The sequence below is a fragment of the Manis javanica genome, chromosome 10, assembly GCF_040802235.1.
Source record: "Manis javanica isolate MJ-LG chromosome 10, MJ_LKY, whole genome shotgun sequence".
NCBI lineage: Eukaryota > Metazoa > Chordata > Mammalia > Pholidota > Manidae > Manis > Manis javanica.
In genome coordinates, this window is record NC_133165.1 from 75,840,866 (window position 1) to 75,854,535 (window position 13,670).

Consider the following 13,670-nt stretch of genomic DNA (forward strand, 5'->3'; position numbering starts at 1 on the left):
ATTTATTAACACTCAGAAATAAACAAGAGACAAGCCTTCAGTCATTCCTCCAAAAAAACCTGCATTGGTCTCAAAGAAGTAAGAGTATTTTCAACTCCAGAAATAAAATATCAAGCTAAGCATAAACTATAAAGCTCTAAATCTGTTTGCTCCTTCTTGATCTGCCTCTACTCAGGTTAACTTTCTCAAACATTTACTGTGCCCACAATGAACACTCTCCACCACGAGTTCACTCTCAATTTCCATACAAACAAAACCTCTTAGAGTAAAACTCTAATCAGGATGCAAAAATAATTTTCTAGCAAATGTAACCCTGACTTTACTCGTGATTTAGCAAATGAAATTGAAATAAAGAAAAAAAATAGTGCAAATCAAACAGGAAACAAGTAGCTTATCTTAAATTTTTTCAGACTTTCAAGAAAATAGTTGATTTAAAGTGTTCTTCCAATCTTGGTGTTACTGACAATTTAATGGATTAAATTAAAATGTATTGAGTGCCTAGTTCTTAGCAGGTCAATTTCCAGGCAGAGAAATCTCTGAATTTACTTAGCTAACTAGTAATCCTATATTACTAAATTTTTTAAAGCAACTTTAACAAGAGTAGCATGATATAGTAAAGTAAAAGGAAAGAAAACAAAAATGAATACATATCCAAATAAATATTTTAAGTGGAAGTAAATTTGATATCTAGGATCCTGAAGTTTATTTATAAAGATATATTTTATTGGAATATGTATAAAATATATAATGTATATATACACATGCATATATAAAATGCTGAAATACACATATACATACATATATATATACACACATATACATATAAAATGCTGAAATTTTTAAAAAATAAAAGATTTGCAGATTACACAGAAAAAAATAATATCTAAAATAAATGTGAGGAAAAGCTCTATTCTAAAAGGATCTGAAGTTATAAGTATAATGTCAAAATATTAATTACAGTTGTGGAATTAAAGAACTTGTTAAGATTGTTGAAAGTAATTGTTAAAATAAAATGAGTATCCAAACTCAGAATATAGCTAAATGAGGCAATAAATTTTTATGTGTCATGAAAACAGAACTTTAAAAGAAATCTGGGAAACCAAAACAGCAATATACATGGAAGTCTAAGATAATTGAAAAGGAAGTTCAAATAATTCTAATACACAGTAGTAAGGAAGAGGCAGATGTTCCTTAAAATGCAATTGAAAGCATAAAAGACTTAAAAGTTGGAATGAAGAAATGAGGACAATGGGTATCAGTATTTTGCTGGTTGTCAGAACAAGGCTATTAAAAATTAACCTACAAAGAATGAAGAACACTCTGGAATTAAAAAAAATTCAGCCTCTAGGCTACTCCTTGGTGTCAGAATTCTAATTTTTCTATCTCTGCACCTTCCAAAGTGAGACATATTATAATCTTACTAGAAAAAACATGGAAAAGTTCTTATCAGGAATTCTTAATTTCATGACTAGTTAAAAATTGGGTATTCATCAGATGCCAAAACAAATTCACCCATGCATTGAGCCAGCTGTCACCAATTTGCCAAGCAGTGGAGGACTATCATGAAGGTTGTGAATAAAAGAAACTAAGCCTACCAAATTGTATATTCAAAAGAAAGAATATTATTTAGCTTGATCCTTCCCATTTCTCCTTCCTCCAAACCCCTGAATAAACACCACTCCAAAACCCAGGCAACCATCATTCCACTCTCTGCTTCTGTGGGTTTGATTATTTTAGATATTTCATGTAAGTGGAATTAAGCAATATTTGTGACTGGCTTGTCACCATAGTGTCTTCTGGTTTTTTCCATGTTGTAGCATACAGCAGGGTTTACTTCATTTTTAAGGCTGAATAATACTCCATTGTATGTTTATACTACATATTTTTTATGCACTCATCTGTAGATGAAAATTTAAGTGGTTGCTGTATCTTAGCTATACTGAAGAATGCTGCAATGAGCATGGGGGTGCAGATAGCTCTTTGAGATGCTGATTTCAATTATTTTGGATATATATCCAGAAGTGGGAATGCTGATCATACAATGATTCTATCTTTAATTGTTTAAGGAAACTCCATACTCTTTACCGCAGTGGCTTCACTATTTTACATTCCCAAACCCCAGTATACTGGGATTATAATTTTTCTACATTCTTGACAACACTTATCTTTTGCTTTTATTTTTCTTTAGACTGTCTTTACAGGTGTGAAGTGAGTTCTCGTTGTGGTTTTTCTTCACAATTCCCTAAGGATTGACGATGGTGAGGTCTTTCCACCTTTGGTTATTGGTACCTCTACTTTGCAGAAACGTCTACTCAAATCCTTTGCCCACTTATTAATTCAATCATTTGCTTTTATTGTTGTTGAGTTGTAGGAGCTCCTTATATATTTTGAGTGTTAACTTCTCATCAGATAAATGGAATGCAAATATTTTCTCCTGCTCAGGATGTTGTCTTTTAATTTTGTTAATGGTTTACTTTGCTGTGCAGTTTTTTAGGTTGATGTAATCCTACTTGTTTACTTGTGCTTTTGTTGCCTGTGCTTTTAGTGTCATATCCAATAAATCATTTCTAAGACCAATGTCAAAAACTTGCAGGAATTTCATGGTTTCAAGTCCTGTATTTAAGTCTTTAGCCCATTTTATGTTGATTTTGTATATGGTATGAGATAAGCATCAAATTTCATTCTTCCAAGTGGATATCCAGTTTTCCCAACAATATTTATAAAGAAGATTGTCCTTTCCCACTTGTGTATTGGCACCCTGGTAAAAAATGAGTTGAGCATAAATGCGTGAATTTGTTTCTGTGCTCTCTATTCTATTTCATTGGTCTATATGTCTGTCTGTGCAAGTAGTACTGTTTTGATTATCAAAGCTTTATAATATGTTTTCAAATCAGTAAGTGTGATGCTCCCAGCTTTATTATTCTTTTTCAAGGTAGCTTTGGCTCTTTGTGGTCTTTTGTGGTTTCATATGAATTTTAGGATTATTGTCCTATTTCTGTAAAAAATTACCCTGAGATTTTGATAGGGATTGCACTGGATCCATAGATCACTTTGGGTAGTATGGATTTCTAAAATACTAGGACTTTCAATCCACAAACACAGGATGTCCTTTCATTTATTTGTGTCTTCTTTTATTTCATCCATGGATTTAAAGTTTTTGATGTACAAGTCTTTCACTTCCTTTATGAAATTTTTCCTAAGTATTGTATTTTTATTGATGATTTTGTAAATGGAACTGTTTTCTTAAATTTATAGTGCATTTATATATTATAGATATAAAATATATAAAATATATTAATTTTTATACTACACCTTTACTGCATTTGTTTATTAATTCTAACAGCTTTTAGTGGAGTCTTTAGGGTTTGCTACATATAAAGGCAAGTCAAAGATAATTTCACTTCTTCCTTTCCTATATGCATGCTTTTTAATCTTTTTCTTGCCTAATTGTCCTGACTAGGATTTCCAGTACACGTTTTTAATTATTGAGCTGTGTAGATAAGTGCATAGTATGTTTTAAGAATAATAAGATATGTGACAATGATGTATTCAGTTATATGGCACAGATTTACTAATCACATTAGTATATAATATTTCTGGGTACAATCACAGAAAGTTGAGAAATATATGCCCCATAATATTTGGATTAGTTATTTCTACCCTATGTGATTCTACACTTTTTTCTTTTGGTATATCAGTTTAAGGCTTTTCAATGATACACATTTTTCTCTAATAAAATCATAATAAAGACAAGGATGCCTTAAAATCTGCCAAATACATTACATGATAGAAAGGATAATCTATACTTTTATCTTAAAATATGGTCCTATTTTTTGGCCTAGAACTTGTGCCTGTTGTTTCTATTGCATCCTCCTATGTTTGAGAATAGGTTTGCAACATTGCTCCCTGTGTCAAATTAAAAAATGAATTTCATGTGAACCAGCTACCTGCTTTACTTGACTTGTCATTGATGAACACTACTGAACTTCGACATCTCTATGTTTTAATAATATAACTGATGTTTTCATGAAGATTGGACAAAAATGAAAAGGCAGATTATGAGGAACCATACAGTAAAAGCATTCTACTGGACTAGCATATGACCCACAACTACAGGGTCTGCTTTTAACTTTTCTATTTTTTGCCTATTAAGTGCAACTGGGAACCTGGCTGTTTCCTCACTTATGTTAGGAGATTCTCACCTTAAAACATCAATGTACTTTTTTTTTTTCAGGAGAGCAAGGCAGAGGCTTTTATTTAGAGAGGAAGCCAGAGGACAGGGCTCCTGGCTCAGGCCAGGAAGGGGACAAGAGAGTCCCGGAGAGGTGCGTTATCCAGGGGTTATATTATAGGCAGTTGGGAGACAGAGGGCTAGGGATGTACACCTGCTAAGTGGTCCCAAAATGTTTACCTTTGAAGAAACACTAAATTTCTTATTAGTCTTCCTGGTTATTTACAAGAATTTTGCTGCTCTGATTTCCTCCCAGGATAGCAGCTTTCTGGTCTGGGAGCATATAGCTCAAGGATGCCTGCTTTGCTTCCAAGGTGGGCTCAGTTATTGTCTGTTTGTTAAGAAACTTACTTTTTAACTAATTGGGTTTTAAGATGCAATCTTATTTTCAAGATGGAATCCTTCCTGTTTTTACTACATTGTTTTGGGCTTGCCTGCTATATTGCCCAAGTTGCAAATCATTTGTTTAGGGCTGGAGGAAGAAAAGTAGTACCTGGGTAAAGTTAGAAAAATAAGCTGGGCCCCCCAGTAGGTCAAAGCAAATTTCACAATGGATTATCTTGCTTTGTTTTACCCCAAAGGCCCTCACCCTACTCTGACTACACGCATGGTCCCTGTCTCACTTCTATGTTGAACCCCTTCTTTTACAACTTGAGAAACAAGCAAGTAAAACAAATCTTCGATGACTCAATCAAATAAGTTACCTTATCCTTTAAGAAGTACAGGAATGTCAAGGGTATAATTCAAGGGTTCTCATAAGAGATTAACTGATGAGAGTCAAAACATGTACCAGAAGATGGCGGCGTGAGTAGAGCAGTGGAAATCTCCTCCCAAAAACACATAGAGCTATGAAAATATAACAAAGAAAAATCTTCCTAAAATAGAGACCACAGGACACAGGACAACATCCAGACCACATCCACACCTGCAAGAACCCAGCGCCTTGTGAAGGGGGTAAGATACAAGCCCCAGCCCGGCGGGACCCGAGCGCCCCTCCCCCCGGCTCCCGGCGGGTGGAGAGAAACCGGAGCGGTTTTTTTTTTTTTGTTTTTTTTTTGGCGAGCGCTTTTTGGAAGCCTTAGAGGGACGGGCCCCCGTTGCTGGGGAGGCAGGGTGGCAGGACCAGTGAGGAGGTGCCTGGGAACGGCGCCGGAGGACAAAGAATATCCCGCGTTTCTCCCTGCGAACCTGGGGGCGGGTGCCTGAGACCGGTGCCTGAGGACGGAGGAGGTCGCGCGTTTCCCCCCCTTTTTTTTTTTTTTTCTCTTTTTGGCGAGCGCTTTTTGGAAGCCTTGAAGGGACGGGGACCCCAGTGCTAGGGAGGCACGGTGGCGGGACTGGTGAGCGGGTGGCTGGGACCGGCGCCTGAGGACAAAGAATATCCCCCGTTTTTCCCTGCAGGACCGGTGGGCGAGTGCCTGAGACCGGCACTTGAGGACAGAGGAAATCGCGCGTTTTTCCCCTTTTTTTTTTCTCTTTTCTGCGAGTGCTTTTTGGAAGCCTAAAAGGGACAGGGACCCCGGTGCTAGGGAGGCAGGGCGGCGGGACTGGTGAGCGGGTGCCTGGGACCGGCACCTGAGGACAAAGAATATCCCGAATTTTTCCCTGTGGGACCGGTGGGTGGGTGCCTGAGACCAGCACCTGAGGACGGAAGAAATCGCGCGTTTTTCCCCTTTTTTTTCTCTCTTTTTGCCGAGTGCTTTTTGGAAGCCTTGAAGGGACAGGGACCCCGGTGCTAGGGAGGCAGGGCGGCGGGACTGGTGAGCGGGTGCGTGGGACCAGTGCCTGAGGACAAAGAATATTGAGCGTTCCTTCCCTGCGGGACCGGTGGGTGGGTGCTTTTTGGAAGCCTTGAAAGGACAGGGACCCTGGTGCTAGTGAGACAGGGCAGCAGGACCAGTGAGCGGGTGCCTGGGACCGGCACCTGAGGACAAAAAAAAAAAAAAAAAAAAATCGCTTGTTTTTTCCTTTTTTTTCCTTTTTTTTTTCTCTTTCTTTCTGTTCCCTCTCTCATTGTTGCTGTTGTTGTTTTGGTTTGGAGAGTGCTTTTTGGAAATCTTAAAGGGGCAGGACAGGTCACTTAGACCAGAAGCAGGGAATCTGGGGATCTCTGGGCACTTTAACCCCCTGGGCAGCAGGGAGCACAGAGGCCCCTTACGGAGATAAATAGTCTCCTGGCTGCTCCCATTCCAACGGGGCTCCACCATTTTGGAGGAACAGCCCCAGCCAGGCCAAGCCCACAGCAACAGCGGAGATAAACCCCAAAGCAACTGGGCAGGAAGCAGAAGCCCTGTCTGCGCACAGCTGCCCAGCACAAGCCACAAGAGGTCGCTATTCTCCCAGGAAAAGGCTACAAACCAACAAGAAGGGAAGCTCTTCCAGCGGTCACTTGTACCAGCTCTGCAAACTATCTCTATCACCATGAAAAGGCAAAACTACAGGCAGACAAAGATCACAGAGACAACACCTGAGAAGGAGACAGACCTAACCAGTCCTCCTGAAAAAGAATTCAAAATAAAAATCATGAACATGATGACAGAGAAGCAGAGAAAAATGCAAGAGCAGTGGGATGAAGTCCGGAAGGAGATCACAGATGTCAGGAAAGAGATCACAGAAGTGAAACAATCCCTGGAAGGATTTATAAGCAGAATGGATAAGATGCAAGAGGCCATTGAAGGAATAGAAGCCAGAGAACAGGAACGAATAGAAGCTGACATAGAGAGAGATAAAAGGATCTCCAAGAATGAAACAACACTAAGAGAACTATGTGACCAAGCCAAAGGGAATAATATTCGTATTATAGGGATACCAGAAGAAGAAGAAAGAGGAAAAGGGATAGAAAGTCTCTTTGAAGAAATAATTGGTGAAAACTTCCCCAAACTGGGGGAGGAAATAATCGAACAGACCATGGAATTACACAGAACCCCCAACAGAAAGGATCCAAGGAGGACAACACCAAGACACATAGTAATTAAAATGGCAAGGATCAAGGACAAGGAAAGAGTTTTAAAGGCAGCTAGAGAGAAAAAGGTCACCTATAAAGGAAAACCAATCAGGCTAACATCAGACTTCTCAACAGAAACCCTACAGGCCAGAAGAGAATGGCATGATATACTTAATGCAATGAAACAGAAGGGCCTTGAACCAAGGATACTGTATCCAGCACGACTATCATTTAAATATGATGGTGGGATCAAACAATTCCCAGACAAGCAAAAGCTGAGGGAATTTGCTTCCCACAAACCACTTCTACAGGGCATCGTACAGGGACTGCTCTAGATGGGAGCACCCCTAAAAAGAGCACAGAACAAAACACACAACATATGAAGAATGGAGGAGGAGGAATAAGAAGGGAGAGAAGAAAAGACTCTCCAGACAGTGTATATAACAGCTCAATAAGCGAGCTAAGTTAGGCAGTAAGATACTAAAGAAGCTAACCTTGAACCTTTGGTAACCACGAATCTAAAGCCTGCAATGGCAATAAGTACATATCTTTCAATAGTCACCCTAAATGTAAATGGACTTAATGCACCAATCAAAAGACATAGAGTAATAGAATGGATAAAAAAGCAAGACCCATCTATATGCTGCTTACAAGAAACTCACCTTAAACCCAAAGATAAGCATAGACTAAAAGTCAAGGGATGGAAAAACATATTTCAGGCAAACAACAGTGAGAAGAAAGCAGGGGTTGCAGTACTAATATCAGACAAAATAGACTTCAAAACAAAGAAAGTAACAAGAGATAAAGAAGGCCACTACATAATGATAAAGGGCTTAGTCCAACAAGAGGATATAACCATTCTAAATATATATGCACCCAATACAGGAGCACCAGCATATGTGAAGCAAATACTAACAGAACTAAAGAGGGAAATAGACTGCAATGCATTCATTGTAGGAGACTTCAACACACCACTCACCCCAAAGGATAGATCCACCGGGCAGAAAATAAGTAAAGACACACAGGCACTGAACAACACACTAGAACAGATGGACCTAATAGACATCTATAGAACTTTACATCCAAAAGCAACAGGATATACATTCTTCTCAAGTGCACATGGAACATTCTCCAGAATAGACCACATACTAGCTCACAAAAAGAGCCTCAGTAAATTCCACAATATTGAAATTCTACCAACCAATTTTTCAGACCACAAAGGTATGAAAGTAGAAATAAATTCTACAAAGAAAACAAAAAGGCTCACAAACACATGGAGGCTTAACAACATGCTACTAAATAATCAATGGATCAATGAACAAATCAAAATAGAGATCAAGGAATATATAGAAACAAATGACAACAACAACACTAAGCCCCAACTTCTGGTGGATGCAGCGAAAGCAGTCTTAAGAGGAAAGTATATAGCAATCTAGGCACACTTGAAGAAGGAAGAACAATCCCAAATGAATAGTCTAACATCACAATTATTAAAACTGGAAAAAGAAGAACAAATGAGGCCTAAAGTCAGCAGAAGGAGGGACATAATAAAGATCAGAGAAGAAATAAACAAAATTGAGAAGAATAAAACAATAGCAAAAATCAACGAAACCAAGAGCTAGTTCTTTGAGAAAATAAACAAAATAGATAAGCCTCTAGCCCAACTTATTAAGAGAAAAAGAGAGTCAACACAAATCAACATAATCAGAAATGAGAATGGAAAAATCACGACAGACTCCACAGAAATACAAAGAATTATTAAAGACTACTATGAAAACCTATATGCCAACAAGCTGGAAAACCTAGAAGAAATGGACAACTTCCTAGAAAAATACAACCTCCCAAGACTGACCAAGGAAGAAACACAAAAGTTAAACAAACCAATTACAAGCAAAGAAATTGAAACAGTAATCAAAAAACTACCCAAGAACAAAACCCCGGGGCCGGACGGATTTACCTCGGAATTTTATCAGACACACAGAGAAGACATAATACCCATTCTCCTTAAAGTGTTCCACAAAATAGAAGAAGAGGGAATACTCCCAAACTCATTCTATGAAGCCAACATCACCCTAATACCAAAACCAGGAAAAGACCCCACCAAAAAAGAAAATTACAGACCAATATCCCTGATGAATGTAGATGCAAAAATACTCAATAAAATATTAGCAAACAGAATTCAACAGTATATCAAAAGGATCATACACCATGACCAAGTGGGGTTCATCCCAGGGATGCAAGGATGGTACAACATTCGAAAATCCATCAACATCATCCACCACATCAACAAAAAGAAAGACAAAAACCACATGATCATCTCCATAGATGCTGAAAAAGCATTTGACAAAATTCAACATCCATTCATGATAAAAACTCTCAGCAAAATGGGAATAGAGGGCAAGTACCTCAACATAATAAAGGCCATATATGATAAACCCACAGCCAGCATTATACTGAACAGCGAGAAGCTGAAAGCATTTCCACTGAGATCGGGAACCAGACAGGGATGCCCACTATCCCCACTGTTATTTAACATAGTACTGGAGGTCCTAGCCACGGCAATCAGACAAAACAAAGAAATACAAGGAATCCAGATTGGTAAAGAAGAAGTTAAACTGTCACTATTTGCAGATGATATGATACTGTACATAAAAAACCCTAAAGACTCCACTCCAAAACTACTAGAACTCATATCGGAATACAGCAAAGTTGCAGGATACAAAATCAACACACAGAAATCTGTAGCTTTCCTATACACTAACAACGAATCAATAGAAAGAGAAATCAGGAAAAAAATTCCATTCACCATTGCATCAAAAAGAATAAAATACCTAGGAATAAACCTAACCAAGGAAGTGAAAGACTTATACTCTGAAAACTACAAGTCACTCTTAAGAGAAATTAAAGGGGACACTAATAAATGGAAACTCATCCCATGCTCATGGCTAGGAAGAATTAATATCGTCAAAATGGCCATCCTGCCGAAAGCAATATACAAATTTGATGCAATCCCTCTCAAATTACCAGCAACATTCTTCAATGAATTGGAACAAATAATTCAAAAATTCATATGGAAACACCAAAGACCCCGAATAGCCAAAGCAATCCTGAAAAAGAAGAATAAAGTAGGGGGGATCTCACTACCCAACTTCAAGCTCTACTACAAAGCCATAGTAATCAAGACAATTTGGTACTGGCACAAGAACAGAGCCACAGACCAGTGGAACAGATTAGAGACCCCAGAAAATAACCCAAACATATATGGTCAATTAATACTTGATAAAGGAGCCATGGACATACAATGGCAAAATGACAGTCTCTTCAACAGATGGTGCTGGCAAAACTGGACAGCTTCATGTAGGAGAATAAAACTGGACCATTGTCTAACCCCATATACAAAGGTAAACTCAAAATGGATCAAAAACCTGAATGTAAGTCACGAAACCATTAAACTCTTGGAAAAAAACATAGGCAAAAACCTCTTAGACATAAACATGAGTGATCTCTTCTTGAACATATCTCCCCGGGCAAGGAAAACAACAGCAAAAATGAGCAAGTGGGACTACATTAAGCTGAAAAGCTTCTGTACAGCAAAAGACACCATCAATAGAACAAAAAGGAACCCTACAGTATGGGAGAATATATTTGAAAATGACAGATCTGATAAAGGCTTGACGTCCAGAATATATAAAGAGCTCACATGCCTCAACAAACAAAAAACAAATAACCCAATTAAAAAATGGGCAGAGGAACTGAACAGACAGTTCTCCAAAAAAGAAATACAGATGGCCAAGAGACACATGAAAAGATGCTCCACATCGCTAATTATCAGAGAAATGCAAATTAAAACTACAATGAGGTATCACCTCACACCAGTAAGGATAGCTGTCATCCAAAAGACAAACAACAACAAATGTTGGCGAGGCTGTGGAGAAAGGGGAACCCTCCTACACTGCTGGTGGGAATGTAAATTAGTTCAACCATTGTGGAAAGCAGTATGGAGGTGCATCAAAATGCTCAAAACAGACCTACCATTTGACCCAGGAATTCCACTCCTAGGAATTTACCCTAAGAACGCAGCAATCAAGTTTGAGAAAGACAGATGCACTCCTATGTTTATCGCAGCACTATTTACAATAGCCAAGAATTGGAAGCAACCTAAATGTCCATCTGTAGATGAATGGATAAAGAAGATGTGGTACATATACACAATGGAATACTACTCAGCCATAAGAAGTGGAAAAATGCAACCATTTGCAGCAACATGGATGGAGCTGGAGAGTATTATGCTCAGTGAAATAAGCCAAGCGGAGAAAGAGAAATACCAAATGATTTCACTCATCTGAGGAGTATAGGAACAAAGGAAAAACTGAAGGAACAAAACAGCAGCAGAATTACAGATCCCAAAAATGGACTAACAGGTACCAAAGGGAAAGGAACTGAGGAGGATGGGTGGGCAGGGAGGGATAAGGGGGGGGAAGAAAAAAGGGGGTATTAAGATTAGCATGCATGGGGGGGAGGGAGAAAGGGGAGGGTGGGCCGCACAACACAGAGAGGACAAGTAGTGACTCTACCACATTTTGCTAAGCTGATGGACAGTAACCGTAATGTGGTTGTTAGGGGGGACCTGATATAGGGGAGAGCATAGTAAACATAGTATTCTTCAGGTAAGTGTAGATTAAAAATTTAAAAAAAAAAAGAAAGAAAGAAAGAAAAGGGGGATTACTCCTTAACAGGATAAAACTATTGGTAAATCAAAGATCAACGCATGCTTTAAATATCCTTAATGTTGATCACTTAAAGGGTGTCAGATGATCAGCTATGGAGGTACTCTTTTCTGATAATATTCCTTTCTCTTAATTAAAAAAAAAAAAAAAAAGCAGTTACTGTGTGCTGACCTCCAATGAGTTCTGCACAGTGGTATAGAGGGCATGTCAAAGTGTGGGCAAAGGGTCTCTTTGTTTCTATGCAGAAGATCAAGGCCTAGCTTGGATACCCAGAAAATGAACTAAGATACGATATGAGGAGGAGCTTCCGGCATCAGCACTCTCTGGAGGACTCGTGCCGGGGGATGATCATCAAAAAGCCTCCATAGGGATCCGGACGATGCTGCGGTTGTGGCTGCATCCAGCCCACCGTCTCCTGGACTTGCCATAAGAAGGAGGAGGGAGATGTCTAGGCTGGCATGTGCATACAGTGAGACAACGAATTTGACTGGATCTGTACTGTTGGAACTCAACCAGGAGTTGGGAGGGGTGCAAGTTGTAGCACCCCAAAATCTCATGACTATAGACTATCTATGGTTAAAAGAACATATGGGATGTGAACAGATCCCAGAAATGGGCTGCTTTAATTTGTCTGATGGTTCAAGTACAGTTGGAAAATATCCATCATATCATAGATAAATTTTCACAAATGCCTAGGGTGCCTAAATGGTTTTCTTGGCTTCACTGGAGATGGCTGGTAATTATAGATTTGCTTTGTTTATGTCACCGTATTCCTATTATGTTAATATGTGTGTGCAAATTAGTTAGTAGTTTAAAACCTATACATACTTAAGGTACTATACAAGAAGATATGTCAAAGAAATAATCAATCCTCCCAAGTTTCCTTCATATGCTACATCTATAGCTTTTCTTCTTCCTTCCTAATTACAAACCTTAAATAGAATTCGTGCCTCATATCGAATTTACCGAGTATCATAATTCCTCCAGGTGGTAAAGATACCTCGAGACAAGTGCTGGGCATAGAAGCCACAGGGCATAAATCTGCAAAGAAGTAAAAAGCTAACCTTTGCAAACAATATGGCTTCTCTCTCGCTTACCAACTTTACATTTCCCTGTATGGCCCCGGAAGATGACTGGTTAGCCAGAGACGGGTAAGATTCCTCAAGGGAGGAACAACCTAAGACAGGCACAGTCGCAGGGGGGCCATCAGGTGAGAATTTGGGGATCAACAGAGGTGAGGCTCAGAACCTCACCCCCCCTGCTTTGAGAGAAATCTTCTGCATCCGTGGATGTCTTGCTGCCCTTGTCTAGCCTGGATTAATACTTAGTCCATAGGCACACACCTGATCATCTGATCATCTACATTTGCCTTCTTACAGCACTAAACTATGTTTTCTACCTTTATCTTGCATCTACCTACCACTTCAGCATTTTATTAAAAATAAAAATAATAATAATAATAGGAGAAATGTGGGATCAACATATAAATCAAGTACAAAAATCAAATGAATATTCATATTTGACCTGATGGTTTATAGGTCATATTGCATGATCAAAACCGAAAGTTTCTGTGATGAATGCCCTTGTACTGTTCACCATGTAAGAATTTATTCACTCTGTAAGAATTCGTTCACCATGTAAGAACTTGTTCGTTATGCTTCAGAAGATTGGAGACTGACGAGAATTAGGCTTGAGATGGATTAATGATTGTACATTGAGCATTGACCCCCCTATACTGAATTTTATTGTTGTTAACAACCATTTGATC